At 46.7% G+C, this 6,000-nt stretch overlaps 1 protein-coding gene across 4 annotated transcripts in view; it reads right to left on the bottom strand.

The window, feature by feature from the left end:
- Positions 1–6,000, bottom strand: part of Dop1b (DOP1 leucine zipper like protein B) — a 110,067-nt gene that overhangs the window by 23,858 nt on the left and 80,209 nt on the right. The window lies entirely within an intron of this gene.

Raw genomic sequence — 6,000 nt, 5'->3', positions numbered from 1 at the left:
AAAACTAAAAAAAAAAAAAAAAAAAAAAAAAAAAGGAATTCTTTAACCTTCGTGTGTAAATCACGCTCGGAGGGCGCCACTGGGAGGCCACAGAATCACGTGCACAGGGCTTCTCACACTTTCTTCCCAAGAGTTTACAATCCGCATTGCGATTTCTCCAAACAAACTACGGCAATGCAGCACACAGATTCGTCCTAAAATCTTTTCTGTGGCAAAGCAGAGAATCCTGGCTTGCCTGAGCAAACACAAAACTCCCCAGACTAAGCCGGTGACAATGTGAGGCCATGCCTCTGTTCCACCAATATACCTGAAAATGCCTGGAGTCTCGGTTGTCTTTGTGCGGTAATCACGACGGTTTAAGAACAACCTGAAACTGTTCCCAGGCCACTGTCACTTTCACTTAGCTTGCTCCCTTGGAGGTGAAAGCAGTCCGTGTGACCCTGCCTACCATGCTGCTCTACCTGTGAGAACACATCTGTTGTAGAGGCGAGAGGCACTTGGGTTCACCCAAGGTGATGACCACAAGGAAAGGCCATAGCAGGGCCCAGGGTGAGAGGGGCTTCCTGGCGGAGGCCCGGTGTTGAGCAATGGGCATGACACTGAATACTTCCTGGTATCCAGTTCTGAAAATTCTTGAGGTGATGAACCAGCCTGCCTCCATCTTAGGTTTAGAAGCCATGTTACACTAAAGACAAACTAGGCTCATTCCTGCTTATGATTAAATCTGCTTCTCAAGGACTGGGCTGTGCCCCGCCTGCCACCTTAACTACTGCCTGTTCCAGGAAATGGCAACCATGTCTTGGTTTCAAAAATTATTATAACCATCTTGCAACCGTACCTTTATTTCAAAAGGTTTGCTATGACTCCCTTGTTATGCCCACCTTGCAATCACATCTTTGTTTCAGGAGGTTGTTATGACTCACTTGTTATACCTATGTTCTGATCCTGTAGCCCTGCCTATTTTGCCCGCCAAATGTCCCATTTGGAAACCCCCTATCCCTGAGCTATAAAACTGTCTTCCTCACATCTGATGCTGACCTCTCAAACCCTACCTTAGGGAGAGGCAGTGTGTACATGAATAAAAATATCTTGTTTTAGTTTGGCCATGACGATTTTGGATTGGTGTTCTTTCTCATTGAATCTTTGGGAAAAAGAGACAGCACCCCCAAATCCTTAAAATGATAAATGTCTTCTGAATGTTAATTAGCAGGCCAAAGTCTGGGGGTCCCCAGCAGGTTTCAGGGTAGGGACTCTCTTGCAAGTACCAAGACAGAAAGAGAAAGTCAAAACTTCCAGCTGTGCCCCTCAAAACTCTTGGGGTAGGTCTGAGAGCTGAGCTGACCATAATAGCAGTACCTCAGTCAATCATGCCTTCATGCCGGAGTTTCCATAACCTTCAAGGCCTGGGCTGGGAGAGCCTGCAGACTGACAGTGGGGTCCTGGAAGGACAGTGTGGGAGAGCCTGCAGACAGTGGGGTCCTGGAAGGACGGTGTGGGAGAGCCTGCAGACTGACAGTGGGGTCCTGGAAGGACAGTGTGGGAGAGCCTGCAGACAGTGGGGTTCTGGAAGGACAGTGTGGGAGAGCCTGCAGACAGTGGGGTCCTAGAAGGACAGTGTGGGAGAGCCTGCAGACAGTGGGGTTCTGGAAGGAGGGTACTGAGCAGTGGCTCTTCAGCTCCAGTTCCTTGGGAACAAGCTGCAACTGTGTTTCCAAGTTGTCAAGGCTCAGACTGATTATCTGACTTATTGCAAGGACTGGGAATCTGTAGGTGGAGGCTGCTCCTTTGTTTCCCTGCCACTTGGATGCAAATAATCACACAGAAACTATATTAATTCCAACACTGTTTGGCCAATTACTTATGCATATTTCTAGGTAACTCTTACATCTTAAATCAACCCATGTCTATTAATCTGTGCATCACCACCAGGTTGTGGCCTATGGGCAAGGTTCTGACAGGCTCCAGCAAGCGTCTTTCTCCTTTGGCAGCTACATGACTTCTCTTTAACTCCGCCACTCTCTTCTCCTCTATCTGCTTGGAATTCCCGCCTTACCCTATTCTGCGCTGCATCTTTATTAACCAATGGTATTTACAACATACAGAAGGGAATTCCACATCACCTCCCCTTTTCTGTGGTGATAATGGGTATCAAAGAGGTTCCTTATAGAGTTTGTAAGCCATTTGGCAAGAAACTGGTCTTGCCTGGATTGCTTGATGGTATGCTGTACAAACTGGACATACAGGACCCACAAAAAAAAAATGACTGTTAAAGTTGCCTAAAGAAGGCGAGACAGTCCTTCAGGGTTCCTGATTCATGAAAGAGTCTGTCCGACATTCTGCAGGACAGAGAAGAAAGTGACTGACAAACTGCCGATACAGGCAAAGCTATCTTTAAAATTTCTTGCTTCATGGAACTGTCTGCTGGATACTATGGGCCTGTAGACTGAAGATGGATGCCCCAATATTACAGAAGAACTTTTCCCATTGCTGCGACTAAACAACTAACAAGAAATAATGTGCGGCAAAGGGGAGGGGTTTCTGGCTAACAGTGAAGGTGGCCAGCTGGATGTCCCGCATTCACCTCAGGAAGCAGAAAGTGAACAGGAGACTCAAGATCTGTCAGTAACACCCTTCCTCCAGGACTCCTGCTCCAAGATCCTCCCAGACAGTGCAGCCAGCCAGGCCCTTGTTTCAAACACACAGGCCTGTGGAGGGCAACACATGCGCAGGTGCATACACGTGCTCACACACACACACACACTTCAGCCGGAAACTCTGACTACCATGCTAGGTAAACAATCAGAACTGAATGAAGCTGGAGGAAATCCAGCTGGAGAGAGATCCCCCCACCCCCGGTTTGATTACTAGAATTTAAAAAAAAATCTTATTATGAGTTGTTAAAGCAAAAATTATGTCAGGTAGTAGTGGCTCACTCCTTTAATCCCAGCCCTTGTGAGGAAGGGGCGGGCAGATTGCTGAGTTTGAGGTCAGCCTGGTTTACAGGGTGAGTTCCAAGACAGCCAAGGACACACAGAGAAACCCTGTCTCAAAAAGTCAAATCAAACTAAATCAAACCCCAAAACCCACAACACCCCCCCCAAACAAACAAACAAACAAAACCCAAAAACCAAAAAATACTTCTGGGCCCCGAAATGCTTTCCCAGCATGTACCAAGGTCAGGATTCCATCCCCCACCCTACAAAGCCAACAACCAACAAAGAAGGAGCCAGTTCTGCCACAGTGCTGTGAAAAAGCCCTAGAAATTAGGATCTGTTTTTAAAAATTGTCTTTTCTAGTTCTGGCTTCCTATAGTTATATGATGCCAGAAGCGAAAGTAGGCTGCTTCCAAAGTGCTGGGCGCACCTCCTAAACCGTGGCCTGGGCCAAGAGACTCAGCTCAGTACTGTGGTTGTAATCGGGGTCGCAGCTCAGTCTCCAGGGTGTTTGTTGGCTGTGGCTTCATCCTTTCTAGAAGGCACATCACTGCTTTGGGCAAAACAGAGACAACTAAGAGTTTCTCCCCACCTATTTTAGCCAAAAGTATAAAGAAATCCAATTCCCTATTTATATAAATATACTATTTTATGGGCAAGTGTTCTAACCCAAAGCCGGGACTTGTGGCAGGGGCCTCTAGGAAGACTTTGGTAACAATAAATGGACAGTTGTTGATGGTGTCACAAGATGTATGTATCACTTCTAGAGTTGATTCTGATGGCTCACTGGCCTTGGATAAAAAGATGTCAGGAGGCTGACAGGATGAACTGCCTAGCAAATCAGACAAGCTGATCTGCCGGGGAAAAGCCAGAGACTAGCCAAACTCCCTGGAGAAGCCAGACACCAGCCAAGCTGCTCAGAGAAGCCAGAAGCAGGCCTGGAAGAGGCTCAGCTCAACTGAGCTGCCGGGGAAAAAGATACTCACAATCCTGGATCTGCTGCAGGCTCTCAGTGTGCTCCAGGGTCCCAGCTGTCACTCATGCTGAAGAGGGTTTGTGTGATGTTTTCGAGTAACCCCTCACCCATATTCCTGTAAGTAACTCCAATAAAACTCATTGGTTCACCAGGTTGGACTTTGGTGGGTTCCTTCCTGCAGCCTGTCATTGGTTCCTATCTGGGGTGGGAAGATGTCTGTTCACCCCTCCTCAGGAACAGCATCACACACAGGCTATATGCTAAGAACAGAATTCTAGAGGATGATTAGGTGCTATTTACACTTATCAGATTTTTTAAACTTAAGAAATATAATTTTATTTGTTCTTTCTTTGTCTGTGCCTAGGCTGACGTGGACATGAAAACATTCACAGTGGATTTGAAATGCATCAACAGCGCACACGGATGCTGTCACCAGAGCTCAACAGCGCACACGGATGCCGTTCAACAGCGCACACGGATGCCATTCAACAGCGCACACGGATGCCGTCACCGGAGTTCAACAGCGCACACATATGCTGTTCAACATCACACACGTATACCGTTCAACAGCGCACACGGATGCCGTTCAACAGCGCACACGGATGCCGTTCAACAGCGCACACATATGCCGTTCAACAGCGCACACGGATGCCGTCACCGGAGCTCTCTAATTATAAAAGTTCTAAACTATACAGGGAGATCTGCAAACCACTGGTTTTATAAAAATGAGTTATATCTAATTAAGCTGGCTATAAAGAGGGGGCACTATTCATATTCTAAGAACAGAACAACACACATATAGAAACCCAGAATCTAGGACTTTATGCTCAGAACGAAGTCGTGGTTGGCAGGAGACAGTGACTAACTTGTCCATGCTCACAATAACTTCCCATCTGCTCACGCATGCGGCCCTCGTCAATCTCAACGAGTCGCACACACAGGAGAGTAGGGCGGAGATAACAGTTATAGAGTATAAATCACAACAAGAAAAAACTGGCCCACTCTTAATACAAGTCACAAAAACCAGTGGGTTTAAATTAATGAACAAAGGTTTTTATACAGCAAGGAAAGCTCTGTGGGTTTTGTTATTTCTTTCCTTGGAGAAATTAAATCTTAAAAAAGTTCCTATATTTAAGCATCTGTCTGTTTTAAGACAGGCTTTAAATCCTTCCTCCCCCGCCCCCCCCAATAGGGTCTCATATAGAGCAGGCTGGCTGGCTGCGCCAAGAATCACCATGAACTCCCAATCTTTTGCCTTGCTCTTCCTTCTGAGATTCAGGGTGTTTGAGTGCATCTAGCATAATGGGTTGAAGATCTATATTTTCTTTCTTTCTTTCTTTTCTTTCTTTCTTTCTTTCTTTCTTTCTTTCTTTCTTTCTTTCTTTCTTTCTTTCTTTCTTTCTTTCTTTCGAGACAGGGTTTCTCTGTGGTTTTGGAGCCTATCCTGGAACTAGCTCTTGTAGACCAGGCTGGTCTCGAACTCACAGAGATCCGCTTGTCTCTGCCTCCCAAGTGCTGGGATTAAAGGTGTGTGCCACCACTACCCGGCTGAAGATCTATATTTTCTTAACTGTACTCTGTGATCACATAAAAGCTAAACTGCAAGGCACACTTAATAAGTAATCACTTACATGTGTGTTCTCAATTTTTAATGATTTACTTAGGTGTACATGTGTCTGTGTGGGCGGATGCTGACACAGGCCGGAAAAGGAAAAGGGGGCCAGATTCCCTAGGGCTGGATACAGCCGGTTGTGAGCCACCTGATGCGGGTGCTGGGAATCGAACTTAAATCCTTGGCAAGAGCAGTAGCTCTCAATAGCTGCTCCCTTTCCCATCTTCCGCCTGTGCATATTTGGGTGTGGTTATGGTTAAGATCAGAGGCGTCCAGGCGGAAGGGCTTGGGGAGTGAGCAAAGGCTTACATAATCCAAGCCTGTCAATCAAAACAGAGAACCACCCATGCAAGGCCTGTAGACAACCAAACTCTGGCCTGCTCTTGAAGGAGTTCCCTAATAGCAAGGGCTGGTGAGCACTGCCCTAGGGGCCAGCTGACCCTGACAACAGATGGAGGCCTTCCTTGCAACTTTTCTGG

The sequence above is a fragment of the Alexandromys fortis genome, unplaced genomic scaffold (assembly GCF_014885135.2).
Source record: "Alexandromys fortis isolate MF-2015 unplaced genomic scaffold, M_Fortis_MF-2015_v1.1 scaffold_128, whole genome shotgun sequence".
NCBI lineage: Eukaryota > Metazoa > Chordata > Mammalia > Rodentia > Cricetidae > Alexandromys > Alexandromys fortis.
Note: the sequence above shows the minus strand (reverse complement) of the source record. Positions and strands in the feature narration are given on the sequence as shown.